Source organism: Coregonus lavaretus (genome assembly GCF_964263955.1).
Source record: "Coregonus lavaretus genome assembly, chromosome: 24".
In the NCBI taxonomy this organism is placed as follows: Eukaryota; Metazoa; Chordata; class Actinopteri; order Salmoniformes; family Salmonidae; genus Coregonus; species Coregonus lavaretus.
Window position 1 is genome coordinate 34325878 of NC_140011.1, and position 27139 is coordinate 34353016.

Sequence of the window (27139 nt, forward strand, 5' to 3'; positions counted from 1 at the left end):
GCAGCATCATGCTGTGGGGATGTTTTTCAGCGTCAGGGACTGGGAAACTAGTCAGGATCGAGGTAAAGATTAACGGAGCAAAGTACAGAGAGATCCTTGATGAAAACATGCTCTAGAGCGCTCAGGACCTCAGACTGGGGGGGAGCTTTAGCAGGTGTGAGCTTCAAGGGAAGTGTTGCGACTTTATTCACTGGACCCAGGACCTGATTCCTGGGAAAAGGGAAACAAAACATCCATCAGTATGAGAGACCTTCAGCCCCCACCCATCCAGGTCAGAGTCACAGCGCACTTAATTCCCATGCACAGAACCACATCTATGACCACACTCACACAGAGGCTATAGGGACAGGCTGTTTGTGTAACTTTCTTGGCATTCTTCAGGAAACTGATAAAACTGCAGACTCACACTAAATATGAGCTTCCTTGTTTGTTAGAAAGTTCAGACTGAGTACAATACATGACCCCTGAGGCATCAACCTGTGACATACTGTAGTCTTTCCCGGCTGCTACTGCTGCGCTGTAGTTCACCGGAGAATACAAAAGCAGGCACTTCGCACAGCCCTGATTAGATGGTGCAGGCTGTCAAACATCTACACAGGAGCTCTCACTCGATTCACAGTAAGTACTCCTTGTCTGCGGATACGCACGTTTATCCTCTCTGTTCTCTCTGTTTTGTATCCAAATGATCTCAACTTTATATTCTACTAAAATGTTGATATAAAACTGACATTCAAATTGTGGGTTGCCTTTCTAAAGACATGCTTTGATTTAAAAACATGCGTTCACTACTGTATATGCATTCTCTACTGTATATGCTTGAAAACATTTACTTTGTTTACTTTGTACATTAACAGTATATTTATATTGATTTCTATAGAGAATTCAATTGCATACAGTACAATAGATTATAACTTGTGCATATCAACTATGTATTTTTTTTCACATTATTAAGACTTAAAAGCTGTGAATTTGGATTTGTTGTTTGTTACAGTCATATTAAATATATGTTTAATAGGTACAGTGCATTCAGAAAGTATTCACACCCCTTGTTAGGAGTTTTCTTCCACTTTGACGTTACAGATTATTTTGTGTAGATCGTTGACAATAAATTACAATTAAATCCATTTTAATCCCACAACAAAATGTGGAATAAGTCAAGGGTTATGAATACTTTCTGAAGGCAATGTACCTGTGGTTTATATCAAGACAATTGCACATGTATTTTAAATTATGCATGTTATTGTTTCCATTGACATAATATTGTGTTTATCAAGATCATTCCATACCCTTCAGATTCCATACTTTACTGTACTGTACTGTACTATACTGGTGTTTGCTGAGACTATAACTCATGGTAAAATATGATATGTGATTGATTTATCAATACTACATTGTACAATTCAATTCTCATGATGTTCCAGGGGCCAGTTAGGAGAATGCTGAAGAGTAAAAAAGTGTGGTGGCTGACAGCCATATTAATGCTTATATCTGACTGGAGTCAGTGTGTCAAGCCACAAGAAATTACAGGTTAGTCTCTACACGTGTATTTCTATTCATTCATCACTGTCTTACTGTAATAACTCGTAATCCCAGGTAGGTTTCCATTCTACATCAGATTGATCTAAAACAAATGGTGATCCCAATTAAATTGTTGTGAAGGTCATGGGTGTGAGTCACGATCCCTCCATGCAGACTATTTTTTAACGGACCTTTACCAGATTATTTCAGATCCCTCCCATGTACTTTACTCTGAGTATCAACTCCTCCCCTCCCCTTATCTACAGTACCTTCAGAGAGTATTCACACCCCTTTACTTTTTCCACATTTTGTTGTGTTACAGCCTGAATTTTAAATAGATTAAAATTGTATTTTGTTTCACTGGCCTACACACAATACCCCATAATGCCAAAGTAGAATTATGTTTTTCAAAATGTTTACAAATTAATTAAAAATGAAAAGCTGAAATGTCTTGAGTCAAAAAGTATTCAACCCCTTTGTTATGGCAAGCCTAAATAAGTTCAGGAGTACACATTTGCTTAACAAGTTACATAATAAGTTGCATGGACTCACTCAGACATTGAATATTCCTTTAAGCATGGTGAAGTTATTAATTACACTTTGGATGGTGTATCAAGACACCCAGTCACTACAAAGATACAGGTGTTCTTCCTAACCGCTGAGGGATTTCACCATGAGGCCAATCGTGACTTTAAAACAGTTACAGAGTTTAATGGCTGTAATAGGAGAAAACTGAGGATGGGTCAATAACATTTTTACATTTACGTCATTTAGCAGACGCTCTTATCCAGAGCGACTTACATGAGCAATTAGGGTTAAGTGCCTTGCTCAAGGGTACATCGACAGATTTTTCACCTAGTCGGCTCGGGGATTAGAACCAGCGACCTTTCGGTTACTGGCACAACGCTCTTAACCACTAAGCTACCTGCCGCCCTTGACTTCTATAGCGTCCTTAGGCAGGTTCCTACAATAACATTGTAGTTACTCCACAATACTAACCTAATTGACAGAGTGAAAAGAAGGAATTCTGTACAGAATGCATTCCCAAAAATGCATCCTGTTTGCAACAAGGCACTAAAGTAATACAGCAAAAAAATATTTTTTGTCCTGAATACAAAGTGTTATGTTTGGGGCAAATCCAATACAACACATTACTGAGTACTACTCTCCATATTTTCAAGCATAGTGGTGGCTGCATCATGTTATGGGTATGCTTGTAATCGTTAAGGACTGGGGAGTTTTTCAGAATAAAAAATAAATTTAATGGATTAACACAGACAAAATCTGGTTCAGTCTGCTTTCCACCAGACACTGGGAGATGAATTCACCTTTCAGCAGGACAACAACCTAAAACACAAAGCCAAATCTACTCTGGAGTTGCTTACCAAGAAGACTGTGAATGTTTGTGATTGGCTGAGTTACAGTTTTGACTTAAATCAGCTTGAAAATCTATGGAAAGACCTGAAAATGATTGTCTAGCAACTATCAACAACCAATTTGAAAAGAATAATGGGCAAATGTTGCACAATCCAGGTGTGCGAAAGCTCTTAGAGACTTTCCCAGACAGACTCACCACTGTAATTGTTGCCAAAAGTGCTTCTACAAAGTATTAACTAATGAGTGTGAAAACCTATTTAAATAAGATAATTCTGCATTTTATTTTCAATAAATTTGCAAACATTTCCCAATTTTTTTTTCACTTTGTCATTATGGAGAATTATGTGTAGATGGTTGAGAAAAAAACATATTTAATTCATTTTGAATTCAGGCTGTAACGCCACAAAATGTGGAATAAGTCTAGGGATATAAATACTTTCTGAAGGCACTGTATATCGGTGGCGGTTGGTGTCGTTTAAGATGAGGGAGGACGATTTATTTTAAAATGAACATGGCCTTATTTCTATTACAGCATATTGGATGACTGTCATTCATATTCCATTCACCCAGCTCAATGTAACATCGATAGGTTTAGGCTACTACATGATACTCAAATGTTCCCTGTATCCATCATGAGGTTGCTTCAACCTAGCCTATGAATGAAAGTTTACAACGTAGGTGCACAGGTTGAGAGAATTCTGAGTAACGAAGGTGACAGACAGTGACACATTCAAAACCGCCTTGCGCACTCTTGCCTGCATCTAGCTGATCTAGGGTATAATCCTTAGTCCAACAGTTGCAAACGAGAGTTTCTATTGGACAAATTCAGGTATGTTTATCCCCGTTTCGTTCTGTTTGCTTCTGTTTAAGAAACGTTTTTCAACAGAATTGGAACAATGAATACACCCCTGATAACACGCAAACAGTTCACTTTCATAGCAGCCAGCCACATACAAACAGCTTGTTGTATATTTTTACATTTTAGCAGACGCTCTTATCCAGAGCGACTTACAGTTAGTGAGTGTATACATTTTCATTCTGTCCCCCCGTGGGAAACGAACCCACAACCCTGGCGTTGCAAGCGCCATGCTCTACCAACTGAGCTATACTCTATCTACGCACTTTCCTCCTCTCACCTTTTCCCTTCGCTTGTGGACTTCAGTGCACAACACATCAGCTGTCTGTGACCAGGCAAAAAAAGTTCCAGTGTTCGAGCCGGGTGTTTGAGTACATTTACATTTAAGTCATTTAGCAGACACTCTTATGCAGAGCGACTTACAAATTGATGCATTCAACTTAGGATAGCCAGTGGGACAACCACCCTTTTTTATAATGGGGGTGGGGGAGGGCGAGGAGGGGTAGAAGGATTACTGTTATACTATTCCAGGTATTCCTTAACGAGGTAGGGTTTCAAGTGTCTCCGGAAGGTGGTCAGTGACTCCGCTGTCCTGGCGTCGTGGGGGAGCTTGTTCCACCATTGGGGTGCCAGAGCAGCGAATAGCTTTGACTGGGCTGAGCGGGAACTGTGCTTCCGTAGAGGTAGGGGGGCTAGCAGGCCAGAGGTGGATGAACGTAGTGCCCTCGTTTGGGTGTAGGGTCTACTAGTTCAGTAGTTCAGGCTGAACTAGCTATCTGCATTTGACACTAGCTAAGTAAGTGAGAAAAAAAAACGATACTACGAAATATAGGTAGCTCTCCCTCTCTCTCTTGCTAATCCTTAATTTTGGAAGAAATTAATTTGTTCAAAACTGTTCAACTATTATCTTTCTCTCTCTTTGAGTCAAATACTCACCACATTTTATGTACTGCAGTGCTAGCTAGCTGTAGCTTATGCTTTCAGTACTAGAGTAATTCTCTGATCTTTTGATTGGGTGGACAACATGTCAGTTCATGCTGCAAGAGCAGGAGGTTGTCATAATTATTGTGTAAGTCTATGGAAAGGGGTGAGAACCATGAGCCTCCTAGGTTTTGTATTGAAGTCAATATACCCAGAGGAGGACAGAAGCTAGCTGTCCTCCGGCTACACCATGGTGCTACCCTACAGAGTGCTGCTGAGGCTACTGTAGTAGACCTTCATTGCAAAACAGTGTGTTTTAATCAATTATTTGGTGACGTGAATATATTTAGTGTAGTTTTATCTAAAAAATAATAACTTTTTCTATGTTTCACAATTTTTATGAAATTCACTGAGGAGGATGGTCCTCCCCTTCCTCCTCTGAGGAGCCTCCACTGTGTAACGTAGACGCAGGGAGTCAGGAAGCAGGTGCAGATGGTGAGTTTAATAATAACGAACATGGAGCGTTACAAAACAAGAGAAGCGCCTGGACATGAAAACTGAACCAATACTGCCTGAAGAGTGATGCTAGGGAGTGCTAGATAAAGGGGAAGTAATCAGGGTAGTAATGAAGTCCAGGTGTGCCTCATGATGAGGTGCAGGTATTTGATAAGTATTTGATACACTGCCGATTTTGCAGGTTTTCCTACTTACAAAGCATGTAGAGGTCTGTAATTTTTATCATAGGTACACTTCAACTGTGAGAGGCGGAATCTAAAACAAAAATCCAGAAAATCACATTGTATGATTTTAAATTAATTAATTTGCATTTTATTGCATGACATAAGTATTTGATCACCTACCAACCAGTAAGAATTCCGGCTCTCACAGACCTGTTAGTTTTTCTTTAAGAAGCCCTCCTGTTCTCCACTCATTACCTGTATTAACTGCACCTGTTTGAACTCGTTACCTGTATAAAAGACACCTGTCCACACACTCAATCAAACAGACTCCAACCTCTCCACAATGGCCAAGACCAGAGAGCTGTGTAAGGACATCAGGGATAAAATTGTAGACCTGCCCAAGGCTGGGATGGGCTACAGGACAATAGGCAAGCAGCTTGGTGAGAAGGCAACAACTGTTGGCGCAATTATTAGAAAATGGAAGAAGTTCAAGATGACGGTCAATCACCCTCGGTCTGGGGCTCCATGCAAGATCTCACCTCGTGGGGCATCAATGATCATGAGGAAGGTGAGGGATCAGCCCAGAACTACACGGCAGGACCTGGTCAATGACCTGAAGAGAGCTGGGACCACAGTCTCAAAGAAAACCATTAGTAACACACTACGGCGTCATGGATTAAAATCCTGCAGCGCACGCAAGGTCCCCCTGCTCAAGCCAGCGCATGTCCAGGCCCGTCTGAAGTTTGCAAATGACCATCTGGATGATCCAGAGGAGGAATGGGAGAAGGTCATGTGGTCTGATGAGACAAAAATAGAGCTTTTTGGTCTAAACTCCACTCGTCGTGTTTGGAGGAAGAAGAAGGATGAGTACAACCCCAAGAACACCATCCCAACCGTGAAGAATGGAGGTGGAAACATCATTCTTTGGGGATGCTTTTTGCAAAGGGGACAGGACGACTGCACCGTATTGAGGGGAGGATGGATGGGGCCATGTATCGCGAGATCTTGGCCAACAACCTCCTTCCCTCAGTAAGAGCATTAAAGATGGGTTGTGGCAGGGTCTTCCAGCATGACAACGACCCGAAACACACAGCCAGGGCAACTAAGGAGTGGCTCCGTAAGAAGCGTCTCAAGGTCCTGGAGTGGCCTAGCCAGTCTCCAGACCTGAACACAATAGAAAATCTTTGGAGGGAGCTGAAAGTCCGTATTGCCCAGCGACAGCCCCGAAACCTGAAGGATCTGGAGAAGGTCTGTATGGAGGAGTGGGCCAAAATCCCTGCTGCAGTGTGTGCAAACCTGGTCAAGACCTACAGGAAACGTATGATCTCTGTAATTGCAAACAAAGGTTTCTGTACCAAATATTAAGTTCTGCTTTTCTGATGTATCAAATACTTATGTCATGCAATAAAATGCAAATTAATTACTTAAAAATCATACAATGTGATTTTCTGGATTTTTGATTCCGTCTCTCACGGTTGAAGTGTACCTATGATAAAAATTACAGACCTCTACATGCTTTGTAAGTAGGAAAACCTGCAAAATCGGCAGTGTATCAAATACAGTACCAGTCAAAAGTTTGGACACACCTACTCATTCCAGGATTTGTCTTTATTTTTACTGTTTTCTACATTGTAGAATAATAGTGAAGACATCAAAACTATGAAATAACACATATGGAATCATGTAGTAACCAAAAAAAGGTGTTAAACTAATCAAAATATATTTTATATTTGAGATTCTTCAAATAGCCACCCTTTGCCTTGATGACAGCTTTGCACACTCTTGGCATTCTCTCAACCAGCTTCCCCTGGAATGCTTTTCCAACAGTCTTGAAGGAGTTCCCACATATGCTGAGCACTTGTTGGCTGCTTTTTCTTCATTCTGCGGTACGACTCATCCCAAACCATATCAATTGGGTTGAGGTCGGGGGATTGTGAAGGCTAGGTCATCTGATGCAGCACTCCATCACTCTCCTTCTTGGTAAAATATCCCTTACACAGCCTGGAGGTGTTACATGAGGGGGTCGCAGTTCCGGAGCGACCCACTTGGTGTCATCCTCCGACAACCTTAGGCACCTCCTCAATCACAGTCGGGACTAATCATCATCCTATTGGTGTCACCTGTGTCTATCTGTTCACCTGTGTATTTATGCCCTCACTTCCCTGTGTTCCCTTGCTCAGTTTTCTCTGCTAGTTTCTTGATGTCAAGCAGTACGAATCAGTGTCTGATCACGAGACGGAAGTACATGTACTTGAGAAGTGTTCTACCTGTTTATATCTCTAATTCAACCTAAGCTTGAATCATTACCAGGGGTTGTAAGGCTCTGGTTTTAATCATAAATGATTCAAGGTCCACAACCAGCAAGAATTATCTGTATTTTTAATCATGGAGAGCTCTGCCGCCAAAAAACATACATACAGCTTTATACCCCTTGACACACAAAGGCACTTTGCTCCGCCCACCTTTAGGAGGCTTTTTTTAACCTGTTTTCTCAGTCCCCTTCACCCTGGAATGTTTAGTCCCGCCCCCCTCTGTTAGTGGGTTGCCACTACATTATAACTCTAACACCGTTCACACATTTATACTGTATTTGGGGTGAAATCCTTTAGTCATTATTCTTAAAATACAAATTAATCTATCAATCCACCCCTTTGACTAAATGTTTTCACATTCAGGATAAATGTATTTTACAAGCATGATTAATCTCAGAGATTACGTCAGAACTAATAAACATTTCATCCAATGGCGGTCTTTCAGGGTCAAAATCCTCGTCATCCACCAAGCCTGGAGGATCGTTTTTATCGAGTCCGGAGTCGGTCCATCTCTCATCATTGTTGAGATACTGCATTTCACCGACGCCTGACTCACCAATCCTCAGACAGAGGGAACAAGACAACAACCACATAATACAAGAATACCCATACAAACACTGACCGCCCCTAAGATGGTGGCTGCTATGGGTTTCTATTTACCAAACATTTCATCAAACCACCCTATCCACGATGTACTAACTTCTGAGTTCTCAGTTCATTCTTCACTTAGTGCAGTTCATTCTGCAAGAGCTCTGGTGACTGTCCCATCCAGTGTGGTGTTGTAAGGGATAAATGTGCAACAATGGCTTATCATTCTATAGACACCGGCCCTTTCTGCCTGATCTAGAGCCAACCTCTTACTAAGTCATGAGTGGGATGGCGGATAATTGCTCGGAGATCCCCTTTACTGCATCTCTAGTCTGGTTAATAAATCGTTGTTGGTTGTAATAGATATAATTTATCCAATCCACATTCTTGTTTATTGTCACCCACCAGAAAAATTTTGTGGTAAAACCCTCACATATTTGATTCATAGCTTTGTATTCATCTGGAACACCCCTGGGGATGCCTATACCATCTATCCAAATTGGGCTATTTCCTTCCTGACCTATATTTCTTCTCCTCCTGATTATTCTTCCTGTCACTGGTCTTTGATGACTAATTCTTACAGGTTTGGACCAACAATTCTGGGACACAAGTACCCACCCATCCTTCTGGTAATGTCTGTCGAATGCTCCCTTTGTTAGTATATGCCCACCACACATCAGTCAGAGGGTAAGGTTCAAATTTATTTATTTTTCCTCCTCTATCTAAATCAGTCACATTAATTATCTCCTTACAGCCATCAAAATCACCCAAGTTACAGGTGCCATTTCTATGTCTGTAACACTGGTATCCGCCAGGAGTTAAAGTGAACCTAGGTGGGTTGGCCGAGTAAGTTAACTTTGCTAGCCCAATCCCTGTTCAATTGGCCTCTTTAGTGACCGTTACTATTGTTACTACCATCTCCGTGGGGATGTCCTTATACCTTCTTATCCTCCATCTGGACGTCCACCCCCCCCCCCCCCCCCCCCCCCCCTCGTCTCATCTCTCCATCCCCCAGTATTTCTAAACACCTTATCCAAGGAACAATCCGCCGAGGGAGCTGAACATAAATACAATGGGATTTTATAATCCCACGTTGCTTGCTTATTGACATGTACCCCACCCGTTTGCTACGTCCCTAACCTTTATTTTGAATCCTACAGTCTGCCCTTCTCGGACTCCCATTTTGTAGGCCTCCCGTCCTTGACGATCAGTATGTCGGGTCGCTTCTCTTCTCTTTTACTTCTTAACAATGGTAAGGGCATAGCATAATTGGTGGTGGATCTTGACATATCAAGACCATTACCGAGACTATGATGCAACTCAAGTTATCCATATTCCCAAAAACCGCCAATCCTCTCCTGTCCTCAGTCTTTCTGCTTGGTACTACCCCATACTCACACCCTGAGAACACACTACAGTGATGATAGGTTGGGGTAGGAGATCTTCGTTAACAGAGGTGATCCCCAGACCCTATTGGTTTCCAGTTCTTCTCTTTAACTCTGTGTGTGTTCAACGGTGTTGGCATGTGGGCCTACCTTTTTGCAGTGGGTAACGTTGACCCAAGTGGCTCTCTAAGCTATTCTAATGGCAAAGGCAGTGACTAATATAACCTGATAGGGCCCTTCCCAACAGGCCTGCTTCCAGTTTTTCTTCTTTAGGGACTGGATGCTCACCAGTCACCTGGTTAGATAGTGGGTCACCTTCTCCTTTAGTTCACCTGTGGGGCACAAAACCTCTGACATACAGGTGTGGTTAATAAACTATCTTCACACATGTTCAGCTCTCAATTTCTATTTCTGACTGCATTCTCTTTCTAGACTGTATCTAAAAAAATGTTGTTGTTTTTTAAAGTATTTTGTCCTCTCCTTCGTATATTATTTAATCCTACCATTAGCCTCTTCCCCCCTCTTGACACATAGTTCTGCTCATGTGTCAATCCTACCACCTACCTAAACAATCACTTAGGTAATTTATCATCCAATTGCCATCCCTTATTTATTTTTGAGACTGTCCCTTGCTTCTTTATTGCTCCTCCCACTTCCTTTGTCTTTTATGGCGGCTAAATTCGACTTTCATTCAGTTCAGAATCAATTAGTAATCCAATCAATCAATCTCTTATCTTTTAAAAACACTTATGTTTAGTTCAAACTCTGTTCTACCCCGGCTCTCCCGGGCTTGACCTGAAGACTGATGGTTGGACATGACAGGTCCATATTTAAATCTTTCAAACCTAACACAAACCCCCCTTCATGCTGTAATCAATCAAGAAGATAGCAAAGGAGAGACAGGTTTTAGCCTGAACTCCCTCTTTACTCTCCACTATTTGGGTAAAATCCCTGATATATGTAGGAAAAGCTAAGACTGTTTGGGAAGTGAGCAACAACATAAATTGTTCTTCCTCCTCAGAGTTCCAAATGATTTTACCATGGGCTGCCATTGCCTTCCCATAGATAAGATCACTTAATTGACCAGTATGCAGTACATAATGGAGTACCCAAGCTTTACAGCAGTCTATCATTCCCAAAAAGCTCATCATTCTTCATCTATTTCTGGACAGCTAGTCCCTATCTTAAATTATCCTATCCAGCTTCCTATTACTACTATCTTCCTGATCTTATTACTAAATCAATGATCTAGGCAATAGCTGTTTCGCATTAGATTGTGCCTTCCTCTGATTACTGCAGCTCATTGCATTCATTTAGTTTAAAATACCAACTTGTTGTTTATTAAAGCCTAATAAAAATGAAATGTAAATGACAACATTTGATAATATCTCAACTTCCTTCTATCCCGTAAAAGTAATCCAAGATTAGTACAATTGACTAGCAACAGGTATCTTTCATTCAGGGAAAGCTCTCTCCCTCTTCTGTTATTTTAATGTTTCAAATATCCCCCAACAAACCGTTCCATCCCACAGCATAATAACACCACCTATGAACTGTTGAAAATTCCCTAAATTCAACATAACAACCCTTTATAAACATCATACTGGGTGTGTTGTTTTTTATTTGAAAAACCCAATTGAAAAACAACAATCAAAAATAGCCAGGCTCAACTTAATTTGGTAGCTCACTTTTATGACCTAAATACTGCCTAACTTCACTACTGCTCCCCCTCGCCCTGGGCAACATTCCAATGAGATAAGCTAATCTCTTTCTCCTGGTTATACATTTTGTTAACCTTCAATTACCATCAGTAATCTAAAGATGGTAGTACACACAAAACATGATACAGATATCCCCAGTCCTAACCCATCAATAATTGTTTGTATCAATCTAATTCCTCATAACTAATCCATAAAACCACTCAAAATTCCTCGAGTATACAATGATTATTTAATTGATTACCCTAAATCTGCTACATGTGATCTCATCTCAAATGATCCATTATCAATTATTTGATCAACTCCCTAGGAAAATCTGTCTCCCCTTATATTGTTCCTGTCCCCCCTGTAAATGTCATATTTCATTTTTTAGCCAATACAATCACGGTTACATCAAAAGTAATGCAATGTCTGTATTAGGGTGTAAGGTAAATTATTCCTGTTTTCTTTTTCAGCTAAACGTTTTATATCCCTCAGTTAATGGTATTTTCTCCCTAATATATCTTCATACTCTTCTGCTTTCCCTAAATGAGATTTAATCCCTTGCCTTTCCTCTACTATCCTTCTATCATTACTGGATCAATGATAATAACTGTAATAACTATTAATGATAATTGTAATAACTATCTCACATTAAATTGTGCCTTTTTGTGATAATGTTATAATTGTAGCCTATTGCATTACTTTAGTTTAAAATATAAGTTTGTTTATTTAACAAATCCAGAACCCACCACAGGCTGGCACTATTCCCCCAGCACAACAGCCAAAGCCACTTGCATCCCCTGGTCCCCGTAACGAAAATAAATTATCGTTCTAGAATTCACCAACTATTTGCATACACTACTGGTGTTAAGCAACCTATCGAATAAAGTAATAACAATTAGACTTCGTCAAAGAAATGCTTTTCATTCAACTATTAAAACTTCTGCTCAATCTAGTCAAGCAAGTACAACCCTTTTACCCGGGAACTAGAATCATAAATTATTTTCCTTTGTCCTCAACTTAAATAATTTTCACAGCTCTATCGCCATTTCAGTTCGCTATTCAATTTCTTTAACTGTTCTCTCTGATTCGGCCCTAATTAATAAAACAAATACTTGATATTGTTGATAAGCATACATTTAATGATATTCCTATCATCTGAACTATGTACTGTGTCTCACCCCCCCCCCCCCCCCCCCCCCCCCCCCCCCGCTCCTTCCTACACAACGGGGGAGGCGCGGGGACCTTCCCTAATAATCTTCCTTCTTAGGAAATAATGTCATTCGTACTTGTAACATATTTTCATAGACCTATCTAGAATACTTCTAAAGCTATCTAATGCAACTTTTAATACACGTAAAAACTCTCTCTCCCTACACCCATTCCCTATTGAATAAGTGAGTCTTTCTATTTAACCCCCAACCACGCTTCAAATCTTCCATTCAACATCAACAAACCAAATACTAAGTAGTATCCGGTTACCATTCATACCAGCCGTTGAATTCCCTCATACACACAGATTTCACCTTTTGCCATTCAAATGCCCAACAAAACATAATAGTTCAATGGAACCCTCTATTGGCTCTCTACTATTTATACATTACTTCTATAACCACATTAGTTATGGTCCGATTACCCATTAAACCTTATCACATTACCTTATCACATAATCAAACAACGGCACAACCTTAAACTCAAATCGGCCGGCTGGTAGCCCAGTAACCAAGAGCACCGTGTCAGCAACCGAGAGGTCGCCGGTTCCAATCCCCGAGCCGACCAGGCGAAAAATCTGCCGATGTGCCCCCGAGCAAGGCACCCAACCCCAATTGCTCCTGCAAGTCGCTCCGGACAAGAGCGTCAGCTAAATGACCAAAAATGCAAATGTAAATATTCTCTACTTTCTCACCCATGACGTACGTCTACGTTTGGGTGAGAAAGTTCATACTTATATATCGTTAGAAATGTATAGGTACCTCTCAAATAATCGCTTCGTGGTGTTTCTAGACAATTCTTAATCGACACAAATTACTTCTTCAAACATTTTACCCGTGGAACCAAAAAATAGACTGTCATTTCCCGGACATTGCCCTTTCCCTTAGCTCTGCAGTCGCGATGGTTATGACCTGTTTTGTTACAGTATTTACACGGGTCCTTACACTCTCTCTTCCGAGCCTCCAACAGCCATACCCTCGCTGTCTCTAGCCCCTCCCCTCGCTGTTTCTTTAAATCCATTCCACAGTTTATATGCATCTGCCTAATCATAACCTCTAACTTCTCCACATCGAGATGCCCAATAAATCCATACCTCTTCTCCCAAATGGATCCATAAAACATATTTCTTCGATCTTTTCCTAACATATCTCTTTCATCCCCCGTTAATTCTCGGACCTCTTTAGAATATTTATTCCCCATGGTAGCAAAATAAGAAATCCCCCCCTTTAGTAAAAATTCAATCAAGAATTATTTCCTTTAGGACTTATTAATAGTGCGACTTTTGAAAAATGTTATGATCTGCTTTTGTAATCAACCATTTAAATTATTCAACCCGTAACCCAGAGGTTTTTAAGACCCCAGTTTTAAACGGGACATGGGACAACAATTTTTTCTCACGCAACTTATTTTAGTTCCTTCCTTGAAACAATTATCACGTATTTCGATGGATCATTAGGTCTCACATTTATACAACCTTATACGATTTTTTGCTAACACTATCCGTAACCTAGAGGTCGTAACTGCTCCAGTTTTATGAAATAGACAGAGTTAGAGCAAATCCCCAGCTGTATATGACTCTCGACTTGTTTCTATCTATCTCACATGACGATAATTATCCCCCTTCCTGTTTATATTGTAAAGACTGTATCTCGTACAATCTCAATATTAACTAGATTATTTTGGTAATAGCTATTCACCTAGGGTCAATTTCGGACCCCCCTTCCTTCCTTTATAATTCTCTTATGAGATTTTGGTAACTATTCTCTGCCCTTCACAATAATTATTATTCTCATACAAGTTCAAATAATCTCACCAAAATCCATGAATAATAATGACTGACCTCCTCCTTGCAGTCGGGATTAAATGCTTTTTCAATGTCGTTAACGTCTTTATCGTTCATAAGATTCATCACCGGCCTGTTTATAACCTTAACGTCGAAGGCCAGGACTATTCTCCACGGATGCTATCATCCGCCCGTGCACGGTTTCGGTGTCCTTAGAACGACAAAGACGTATTTTTGAGATCCGGCTCGAAGGACCACTTGTCATGAGAATTTATATCTCTAATTCAACCTAAGCTTGAATCATTACCAGGGGTTGTAAGGCTCTGGTTTTAATCATAAATGATTCAAGGTCCACAACCAGCAAGAATTATCTGTATTTTTTATCATGGAGAGCTCTGCCGCCAAAAAACATAAATACAGCTTTATACCCCTTGACACACAAAGGCACTTTGCTCCGCCCACCTTTAGGAGGCTTTTTTTTACCCGTTTTCTCAGTCCCCTTCACCCTGGAATGTTTAGTCCCGCCCCCCTCTGTTAGTGGGTTGCCACTACATTATAACTCTAACACCGTTCACACATTTATACTGTATTTGATGTGAAATCCTTTAGTCATTATTCTTAAAATACAAATTCATCTATCACTGTTTCATTGTTGTTTTCAGTCTTAGTATTTCGTATTTTTGCTGTCAGCCTGTGTTTGGAGACCAATTTGCTCCTCCTTAATTTTTTGTGATAAGTCAGTTATTTTGTATCCTGGCTTTGGGACCACCAGTAAAGGTCCTTGTTTCACCATCTTTGCCTACTGCCTACTGTCTATCCTGCACCGCACCTGGGTCACACCTCACACCTGGGTCATTATCCTGTTGAAAAACAAATGATATTCCCACTAAGCCCAAACCAGATGGGATGGCGTATCACTGCAGAATGCTGTGGTAGCCATGCTGGTTAAGTGTGCCTTGAATTCTAAATAAATCACAGACAGTGTCACCAGCAAAGCACCCCCACACCATAACACCTCCTCCTCCATGCTTTACGGTGGGAAATACACATGCGGAGATCATCCGTTCACCCACACCACGTCTCACAAAGACACGGCGGTTGGAACCAAAAATCTCCAATTTGGACTCCAGACCAAGGGACACATTTCCACCGGTCTAATGTCCATTGCTTGTGTTTCTTGGCCCATGCAAGTCTCTTCTTGTTATTGGTATCCTTTAGTAGTGGTTTCTTTGCAGCACTTTCACCATGAAGGCAATTTCTGAGGCTGGTAACTCTAATGAACTTATCCTCTGCAGCAGAGGTAACTCTGGGTCTTCCATTCCTGTGGCAGTTCTCATGAGAGCCAGTTTCATCACAGCGCTTGATGGTTTTTGCGACTGCACTTGAAGAAACTTTCAAAGTTCTTGAAATGTTCCGTATTGACTGACCTTCATGTTTTAAAGTAATTATGCTGTTGTTTCTCTTTGCTTATTTGAGCTGTTCTTGCCATAATATTTACCAAATAGGGCTATATTCTGTATACCCCCCCTACCTTGTCACAACACAATTGATTGGCTCAAACGCATTAAGAAGGAAATAAATTCTACAAATTAACTTTTCAAAGGCACACCTGTTAAATGAAATGCATTCCAGGTGACTACCCCATGAAGCTGGTTGTGAGAATGCCAAGAGTATGCAAAGCTGTCATCAAGGCAAAGGGTGGCTACTTTGAAGAATCTCTCAAATATAAAATATATTTAGATTTGTTTAAAAAAATGTGGGTTACTACATGATTCCATATGTATTATTTCATAGTTTTGATGTTTTCACTATTATTCTACAATGTATAAAATAGTAAAAATAAAGAAAAAGCCTTATAGAATAGATGTGTCCAAACTTTTGACTGGTACTGTATATATAATTAATTTAAAAGTCAATAAATGGTCAAGAAATGGATGTACCAATTGCCCCTTTGATGCTTACCGCAAGCTTGGTGCCTTTGCGCTATCAACCTTTGACCTGGAAATACTGTGTACCTCATTGACTTTCAGTGGATCCTCCTGAGAACGTTGGTGTTGATGACCTTGGCCACCTTGGGCAGCTCGACATCCACTGGACGTCTCCTGCCAGCCTGACCAACCTGACTGACTGCTCAATGAGATACCACCTGGAGTACTTCAACACATACCAGAACAGATGGACTGTAAGTCACTGGACACATAACTAGACATTGTCAAATGTGTACCTGACACACTGGAGGGTTATTCTAGAAACACTTGTACAGTGTTGCCTGTCTGTCAGGACTGTGTGTCCTAAGGCCACTGAGGCCCTGGCCAAGGACACTGTAGTCTTATACACAGAATAATAGAAAAAACGTGATACACCATCCATAAACAGCCTGCCAAGACAAGTTATGTTTCAAGATGCATCAGAAGTCAATATTTCCCCAAAAAATTTATTTAGAGAATGCTGAGTCCCTTAGCAAAGCGATTGCTTCCGGTCCTGCTGTGTTGAGGGTGAGTAGGCCTCCGCTGAGTTTGTAGATTGGACAGACTTCAAGAATGTGGTGCATGGTTTGCTCCACCCCACAGGCACATAGGGGGCTTTCTTTAATGATCCATCGGTGGAGGTTGGCGAGGCATGGGCAAGTCCTGAACCTATTGAGGGTGGACTACTCCTTCCTGGGGAGGTTGAAACCAGGCTGATGTTGTGTGGAGGTAGTGATGAGGTGCTTATCTGTCAGGTCCAGTAACTCCCATTATTGTGTCCAGGTCAGATTTGTGTTGAAGTCATCATTGGATGGGTCTTCCCAGATTGGCTTTCTTAATGGGAGGCGTATCTTTGGTGGGTTGAGGAGGTCTAATGGAGCGGCAGTTGTGGGGCATTGTGGACTTTTCCAATCATTCTGTGGGTAGTTTGGAGTCTCCGGATATGTTGGAGGAGTGATGTTTGCCAGGACAGGGAGCCAGGGAAGAGGGGTGGATTAAAGTGTGCCAGTGATGATGCGCATGGTGGAATATTTCCTTACAATGTTATCTCTTGGCTCTGTCTATATTTGTGGTTGCTTAGATGTAACTGAGAAAATCATGAATACATTTTCAGATTTTCCTAATCTTTTCAATATGAACTGTGGTTATAGCTACAGTGGCTTGCGAAAGTATTCACCCCCCTGGCATTTTTCCTATTTTGTTGCCTTACAACCTGGAATTAAAATGGATTTGTAATCTTTTGATTTACACAACATGCCTACCACTTTGAAGATGCAAAATACTTTTTTTTTGTGAAACAAACAAGAAATAACACAAAAAAACAGAAAACTTGAGCGTGCATAACCATTCCAAGACATTTAAATGTTTCCCCTTAAACCACTCAAGTGTTGCTTTTTCAGTATGCTTAGGGTCATTGTCCTGCTGGAAGGTGAACCTCCGTCCCAGTCTCAAATCTCTGGAAGATTGAAACAGGTTTCCCTCAAGAATTTCCCTGTATTTAGCGCCATCCATCATCCCTTCAATTCTGACCAGTTTCCCAGTCCCTGCCGATGAAAAACATGGATGGTGTTCTCAGGGTGATGAGAGGTGTTGGGTTTGCACCAGACATAGCGTTTTCCTTGATGGCCAAAAAGCTCAATTTTAGTCTCATCTGACCAGAGTACCTTCTTCCATATGTTTGGGGAGTCACCCACATGTCTTTTGGCGAACACCAAACGTGTTTGCTTATTTTTTTCTTTAAGCAATGGCTTTTTTCTGGCCACTCTTCCATAAAGCCCAGCTCTGTGGAGTGTACAGCTTAAAGTGGTCCTATGGACAGATACTCCAGTCTCCGCTGTGGAGCTTTGCAGCTCCTTCAGGGTTATCTTTGGTCTCTTTGTTGCCTCTCTGATTAATGCCCTCCTTGCCTGGTCCATGAGCTTTGGTGGGCGGCCCTCTCTTGGCAGGTTTGTTGTGGTGCCATATTCTTTCCATTTTTTAAATAATGGATTTAATGTTGCTCCATGGGATGTTCAAAGTTTCAGATATTTTTTTATAACCCAACCCTGTTGTGTACTTCTCCACAACTTTCTCCCTGACCTGTTTGGAGAGCTCCTTGGTCTTCATGGTGCCGCTTGCTTGGTGGTGCCCCTTGCTTAGTGGTGTTGCAGACTCTGGGGCCTTTCAGAACAGGTGTATATATACTGAGATCATGTGACAGATCATGTGACACTTAGATTGCATACAGGTGGCCTTATTTAACTAATTATGTGATTTCTGAAGGTAATTGATTGCACCATATCTTATTTAGGGGCTTCATAGCAAAGGGGGTGAATACATATGCACGCACCACTTTTCCGTTATTTATTTTTTAGAATTTCTTGAAACAAGTTATTTTTTTCATTTCACTTTACCAATTTGAACTATTTTGTGTATGTCCATTACATGAAATCAAAATCAAAATCCTTTTAAATTACAGGTTGTAATGCAACAAAATAGGAAAAATGCCAAGGGGGATGAATACTTTTGCAAGGCACTGTATAAGACCAGAGTGGTGACCAAGTGCCTGAGGTATGAATAATATTAATGTAATATTGTCTGTGTATGAATAGGTGATCAGGACTGTACGGACATGTTACAGTGCTCAGTTTGACCTGGAGAAGGAGGTCAGGGTGCGGATTTCAACCTTACTGAGGGGAGCCTGCACCAACGGCACTGAGCTGAAGAGCCCCTTCACAGAGATAGTCCTGCCACCCAATAACACAGGTGTGGTCAGGAGGACAATATGCTTTTGTAGATGTGGAGTTGTTTGGTTCGGATTAAATGACTCTTTCCTCTCATTATCCTATATATAGGAAATTATCAATGATAGGGGAGTGCTGTATGGATGGAATTCTCTACAGGCACCATCATGATGATCTATGAATCCATTCCTACCAGGTACAGTTGACTCCAGGGTCCAGGGATTTGTCTGTGTGTTCTATCAGAAGGAGTTCATGGAGTGCACCTGGGAGACGGGTTTAGAGGAGCCAACCCACTCCAAGCACAGTCTGTACTTTTGGTATGTCGCCCTGAATCATAACATAACGCCCTGAATAACATGATGTACTTTGTAACATCTCTCCTGTTGTATGACCTAACCTACATGTCTGTACCTGTGCATATTGGTTTTACTGGGTAAATATAATCTCTGTGAATGCTAATCTAAATGGCATTTTGTGGGTGTGGTGTTTGGGTGTCTGTGTGTTTCTGTGTGCTTCTCCAGGCATCGGGAGATGGAGCAGGCTGAGGAGTGCCCTCAGTACATCCACACCAATGGGGTCAGGACTGGCTGCACATTCACCAGGGAATCTCTCCCAGAATTCAGTGCTTTTAACATATGTGTAAACAGCTCCTCTCCCAAGGTGGCTTTGAGGTCGGCGTTCTTCTCCCTGCAAGTTCAGAATCATGGTAACACTCACAACAGGCCATGATATGCCTCACCTTTTCAATGCAATACTGCTGTTGTTTGGATATTTGCTATTTTCCATTAACATTGTTCAGCTGCCCATATTGTTCCTTTCCATAACGTCCTTTGATAAGTGTTAACATATCAAAACAGATACAGTTGAAGTCGGAAGTTTACATACACCTTAGCCAAATACATTTAAACTCAGTTTTTCACAATTCCTGACATTTAATCCTAGTAAAAATTCCCTGTCTTAGGTCAGTTAGGATCACCACTTTATTTTAAGAATGTGAAATGTCAGAATAATAGTAGAGAGAATGATTTATTTCAGCTTTTATTGCTTTCATCACATTCCCAGTGGGTCAGAAGTTTACATACACTCAATTAGTATTTGGTTGCATTGCCTTTAAATTGTTTAACTTGGGTCAAACATTTTGGGTAGCCTTCCACCAGCTTCCCACAATAAGTTCTGGGAATTTTGGCCCATTCCTCCTGACAGAGCTGGTGTAACTGAGTCAGGTTTGTAGGCCTCCTTGCTCGCACACGCTTTTTCAGTTCTGCCCACACATTTTCTATAGGATTGAGGTCAGGGCTTTGTGATGGCCACTCCAATACCTTGACTTTGTAGTTCTTAAGCCATTTTACCACAACTTTGGAAGTATGCTTGGGGTCATTGTCCATTTGGAAGACCCATTTGCGACCAAGCTTGAACTTCCTGACTGATGTCTTGAGATGTTGCTTCAATATGTCCACATAATTTTCCTTCCTCATGATGACATCTTTTTTGTGTAGTGCACCAGTCCCTCCTGCAGCAAAGCACCCCCACAGCATGATGCTGCCACCCCCATGCTTCACGGTTGGGATGGTGTTCTTCGGCTTGCAAGCGTCCCCCTTTTTCCTCCAAACATAACAATGGTCATTATGGCCAAACTGTTCTATTTTTGTTTCATCAGACCAGAGGACATTTGTCCCCATGTTCAGTTGCACACCGTAGTCTGTCTTCTTTATGGCGGTTTTGGAGCAGTGGCTTCTTCCTTGCTGAGCGGCCTTACAGGTTATGTCGATATAGGACTCGTTTTACTGCGGATATAGATACATTTGTACCGGTTTCCTCCAGCATCTTCAGAAGGTCATTTGCTGTTGTTCTGGGATTGATTTCCCTGTCTTAGGGGGATTGATTTGCACATTTCATACCATACAGTGGGGAAAAAAATTATTTAGTCAGCCACCAATTGTGCAAGTTCTCCCACCTAAAAAGATGAGAGAGGCCTGTAATTTTCATCATAGGTACACGTCAACTATGACAGACAAATTGAGAATTCTTTTTCCAGAAAATCACATTGTAGGATTTTTAATGAATTTATTTGCAAATTATGGTGAAAAATAAGTATTTGGTCACCTACAAACAAGCAAGATTTCTGGCTCTCACAGACCTGTAACTTCTTCTTTAAGAGGCTCCTCTGTCCTCCACTCGTTACCTGTATTAATGGCACCTGTTTGAACTTGTTATCAGTATAAAAGACACCTGTCCACAACCTCAAACAGTCACACTCCAAACTCAACTATGGCTAAGACCAAAGAGCTGTCAAAGGACACCAGAAACAAAATTGTAGACCTGCACCAGGCTGGGAAGACTGAATCTGCAATAGGTAAGCAGCTTGGTTTGAAGAAATCAACTGTGGGAGCAATTATTAGGAAATGGAAGACATACAAGACCACTGATAATCTCCCTCGATCTGGGGCGCCAAACAAGATCTCACCCCGTGGGGTCAAAATGATCACAAGAATGGTGAGCAAAAATCCCGGAACCACACGGGGGGACCTAGTGAATGACCTGCAGAGAGCTGGGACCAAAGTAACAAAGCCTACCATCAGTAACACACTACGCCGCCAGGGACTCAAATCCTGCAGTGCCAGACGTGTCCCCCTGCTTAAGCCAGTACATGTCCAGGCCCGTCTGAAGTTTGCTAGAGTGCATTTGGATGATCCAGAAGAGGATTGGGAGAATGTCATATGGTCAGATGAAACCAAAATATAACTTTTTGGTAAAAACTCAACTCGTCGTGTTTGGAGGACAAAGAATGCTGAGTTGCATCCAAAGAACACCATACCTACTGTGAAGCATGGGGGTGGAAACATCATGCTTTGGGGCTGTTTTTCTGCAAAGGGACCAGGACGACTGATCCGTGTAAAGAAAATAATGAATGGGGCCATGTATCGTGAGATTTTGAGTGAAAATCTCCTTCCATCAGCAAGGGCATTGAAGATGAAACGTGGCTGGGTCTTTCAGCATGACAATGATCCCAAACACACCGCCCGGGCAATGAAGGAGTGGCTTCGTAAGAAGCATTTCAAGGTCCTGGAGTGGCCTAGCCAGTCTCCAGATCTCAACCCCATAGAAAATCTTTGGAGGGGGTTGAAAGTCCGTGTTGCCCAGCGACAGCCCCAAAAAATCACCGCTCTAGAGGAGATCTGCATGGAGGAATGGGCCAAAATACCAGCAACAGTGTGTGAAAACCTTGTGAAGACTTACAGAAAACGTTTGACCTGTGTCATTGCCAACAAAGGGTATATAACAAAGTGTTGAGAAACTTTTGTTATTGACCAAATACTTATTTTCCACCATAATTTGCAAATAAATTCATTAAAAATCCTACAATGTGATTTTCTGGGTTTTTTTTCTCATTTTGTCTGTCATAGTTGACGTGTACCTATGATGAAAGTTACAGGCCTCTCTCATCTTTTTAAGTGGGAGAACTTGCACAATTGGTGGCTGACTAGGAGACAGAACGCGTCTCCTTCCTGAGTGGTGTCACGATCGTTGGAGGAAGTGGACCAATGCGCAGCGTGATGAGTGAACATACTTTTATTTGATTCACCACACGAAACAAAACAACAAAACGATACGTGAAGTCCTAGGTAACAGACACAAACCATACACGGAACAAGATCCCACAAAACACTGTGGAAAACAGGCTGCCTAAGTATGGTTCCCAATCAGAGACAACAAGCAACAGCTGACACTCGTTGCCTCTGATTGAGAACCACCCCGACCAACACAGAAACACATGAGCTAGATAAAGAACCTAGAACACAAACACATAGAAACTACACACCCTGGCTCAACATAACAGAGTCCCAGAGCCAGGGCGTGACAAGCGGTATGACATCTGCGTGGTCCCATGGTGTTTATACTTGCGTACTATTGTTTGTACAGATGAACGTGGTACCTTCAGGCGTTTGGAAATTGCTCCCAAGGATGAACCAGACTTGTGGAGGTATACAATTTGTTTTTCTGAGGTCTTGGCTGATTTCTTTTGATTTTCCCATGATGTCAAACAAAGAGGCACTGAGTTTGAAGGTAGGCCTTGAAATACATCCACAGGTACACCTCCAATTGACTCAAATTATGTCAATTAGCCTATCAGAAGCTTCTAAAGCCTTTACATCATTTTCTGGAATTTTCCAAGTTGTTTTAAGTTACAGTCAATTTAGCTTCTGACCCATTGGAATTGTGATACAGTGAATTATGAGAAATAATGTGTCTGTAAACAATTGCTTGTGTCATGCACAAAGTAGATGTCCTAACCGACTTACCAAAACTATAGTTTGTTAACAAGAACTTTGTGGAGTGGTTGAAAAACGACCCAACCTAAGTGTATGTAAACTTCCGACATCAACTGTGTCATCTACACTGTTTTTCCTACTAACCGCTCCTCCTGTCTCAGTGCACCCACCGATACTTGACATGACTTCTTTGTGTGTGTGTGTGTGTGTGTGTACTCTGCAGTGAAGCCTGCAGCCATAGAGGCAGTGCATCTGGAGTCTGGTCTAGAGAGGAGGCTCCAGGTGCACTGGGATTTACCCCACGAAAGCATCCCCAGCCACTGCCTGGAGTATGAGGTGGAAACCAGAGAAGAGGGCGTAGGCGGGCAGCAGTTGTTTGTAAGCCCTTGCCTCGCCTTATATTCATAATATGCCTGCATTAACTGAATTCAGGCATTGCTAGCTTTCACCACACCCTTCATAATGTTTTGACACTACAGTTGAAGTCAGAGGTTTACATAAACTTAGGTTGGAGTCATTAAAACTCGTTTTTCAACCACATCTACTTTGTGCATGACACAAGTAATTTTTCCAACAATTGTTTACAGACAGATTATTTCATTTATAATTCACTGTATCACAATTCCAGTGGGTCAGAAGTTTACATACACTATGTTGACTGTGCCTTTAAACAACTTGGGAAATTCCAGAAAATGATGTAATGGATTTAGAAGCTTCTGATAGGCTAATTGACATCATTTGAGTCAATTGAAGGTGTACCTGTGGATGTATTTCAAGGCCTACCTTCAAACTCAGTGCCTCTTTGCTTGAAATCATGGGAAAATCAAAAGAAATCATCCAAGACTTCAGAAAAACAAATTGTATACCTCCACAAGTCTGGTTCATCCTTGGGAGCAATTTCCAAACGCCTGAAGGTACCACGTTCATCTGTACAAACAATAGTACGAAAGTATAAACACCATGGGACCACGCAGCCATCATACCGCTCAGGAAGGAGATGCGTTCTGTCTCCTAGAGATTAACGTACTTTGGTGCGAAAAGTGCAAACCAATCCCAGAACAACAGCAAAGGACCTTGTGAAGATGCTGGAGGAAACAGGTACAAAAGTATCTAAATCCACAGTAAAACAAGTCCTATATCGACATAATCTGAAAGGCCGCTCAGCAAGGAAGAAACCACTGCTCCAAAACCGCCATAAAAAAGACAGACTACAGTTTGCAACTGAACATGGGGACAAAGATTGTACTTTTTGGAGAAATGTCCTCTGGTCTGATGAAACAAAAATAGAACTGTTTGGCCATAATGACCATCGTTATGTTTGGAGGAAAAAGGGGGACGCTTGCAAGCCGAAGAACACCATCCCAACCGTGAAGCACGGGTTGGCAGCATCATGCTGCGGGGGTGCTTTGCTGCAGGAGGGACTGGTGCACTTCACAAAAAAGATGGCATCATGAGGAAGGAAAATTATGTGGATATATTGAAGCAACGTCTCAAGACATCAGTCAGGAAGTTCAAGCTTGGTCGCAAATGGGTCTTCCAAATGGACAATGACCCCAAGCATACCTCCAAAGTTGTGGCAAAATGGCTTAAGGACAACAAAGTCAAGGTATTGGATTGGCCATCACAAAGCCCTGACCTCAATCCTATAGAACATTTGTGGGCAGAACTGAAAAAGCGTGTGCGAGCAAGGAGGCCTACAAACCTGACTCAGTTACACCAGCTCTGTCAGGAGGAATGGGCCAAAATTCCCCAAACTTATTGTGGGAAGCTTGTAGAAGGCTACCCGAAACGTTTGACCCAAGTTAAACAATTTAAAGGGAATGCTACCAAATACTAATTGAGTGTATGTAAACTTCTGACCCACTGGGAATGTGATGAAAGAAATAAAAGCTGAAATAAATCATTCTCTCTACTATTATTCTGACATTTCACATTCTTAAAATAAAGTGGTGATCCCTGACCTAAGACAGGGAATTTTTACTAGGATTAAATGTCAGGAATTGTGAAAAAACTGAGTTATAATGTGTTTGGCTAAGGTGTATGTAAACTTCCGATTTAACTGTAACATAATTGGGTGATTGATAGGTACTGAGATGAGGCTTTGAAGAAGCAAATTCTATTATTATTGTTAGAGAAGTTTTTCTCAAATCTGACATTGTTCCTGTCACCAGCAGCAGAGGAACGTAACCAGGGAGATGACCCTCACTTTCCTCTCAATGGGTGGAGCCCAGAGGAAGTGCTTCCGGGTCAGGTCCAGGGTGCACCAGTACTGTGCTGACAGAGGCTTCTGGAGTGACTGGAGTCGTTGGTTCTGTCAACCAGGTAACATTGTGGTAACATATTTCTCAATACTGAAATTCTCTCCTGGTGTATATCCTTAAATGCAATTTCTAGAGGTGCCTGTTTCTCTTCCATGCAAATTCCTCACTTTCACATAAAAACTAAAATCTCACATACTAATTACTGGAACAAAGCACCTTCTTCCACGTTTGTACATACTGTAGATATATTTCCCCCCTTTAAGAATGGATATTTGAACCCGTTTCTTTTCCCCTTGATATAGAGAAACCTCCTGGTTCTGAGTCAGATGCTGTGGTGGTCTGTGCCCTGGTCATCATGGTTATTATCTCCATGGTGATCCTGTCTCTGTGTGGGTTGGCACTCTGGAGAAAGTAAGTACACACCAACACAGGAACACACACACACACAACCATATAGATAACACTGAAAGACTGGTGAAGAATCATTGCAAATCTTAATCTACTTTCTGTCTCTTAGGTGCAAAGCCAGAGAGGGGGAAACTATACCTTTCTGTCCCCTGCACAAACTGATGGAATACTCCAAAGGACTCACTGCTTGTAGTCCTTTTCCCAATAAAACAAGAAGGAACAAGTAGTAGTAACCTTTGCAAGCATTACCTGTGGGCACACAAAACCATGAAGCGATAGAAGTTACACAGGTGATTTAAAACACACACACACACACTCTACACACACACACACACACACACACACACACACACACACACACACACACACAGACACACATGCTCACACGCACACACACAAACACAAACACAAAATGAGGATGAGACAGTAAAGAAGCATTGTCATGTTCAAGACAGAATAATATTGATTTGTACGCTGATATTAATCTCTTATGTACTGATGTGTTCCAAGTAATGTTACTCAATACAATATTAAATAGTCTTGCCAAACCGTTTACGCAATGTAAGACTCCAGGCATTAAGATACACAGTATAAACTTTAAAAAATGCCACAACTCTTTATACCCGTTTTGTTTACTTGCTACATGTATTTCATTTAATGTATTTTATATCACAAATTATACTTACTGGAGTAATTGTTTGTAGTAGTAATCTGATGCCATTGTATAAAGTTGAATGTATCTTTTAAGTCCTTTGCATAGAATTCCCCAGACTGTTAACATTGAATGCGTTCGATGGTGTTATGAAGTAATGTTGTTATGTCATGTTTTATAAAACTATGCTTCTCCTCTATACCTATAAAGATGTGTACTATAAAAAATTTTTTTACGGTATTGTATTTGGAGTGGTTGTTGTTTCAGAGAGCTTGCGATGTATGCCATATGGCACCATCATATGGCCGGTCATGGCGACTGTCCTCCAAGTGTACGTTGTTGCTCTTACAATGACATGTTGCTGAAATGTCTTTATTTCATTTCCCCCGCATTGAATGCAATACGTCTTATCTGTTGACAAGCCTGTAAAGTCTATACATAGAATACATTAGTCAAAATAACACCTCCTCAGTCATATGACTCGGGTTAAGGACCCAAATTGTTTTACTTCTCTGTTTAACACTG

General features: G+C 41.3%; 1 pseudogene across 1 annotated transcript; it reads left to right on the forward strand.

Annotated features, from left to right (window-relative positions):
- Nucleotides 1-378: 378 nt before the first annotated feature.
- On the forward strand, nt 379-26854 carry LOC311100179 (interleukin-13 receptor subunit alpha-2-like; annotated as a pseudogene). Its single transcript, XR_014615723.1, has 10 exons — nt 379-618; nt 1422-1527; nt 16363-16514; nt 18891-19044; nt 19219-19339; nt 19544-19728; nt 23517-23671; nt 25468-25615; nt 25857-25965; nt 26072-26854. The product of XR_014615723.1 is annotated as an interleukin-13 receptor subunit alpha-2-like (transcript).
- Nucleotides 26855-27139: the final 285 nt, after the last annotated feature.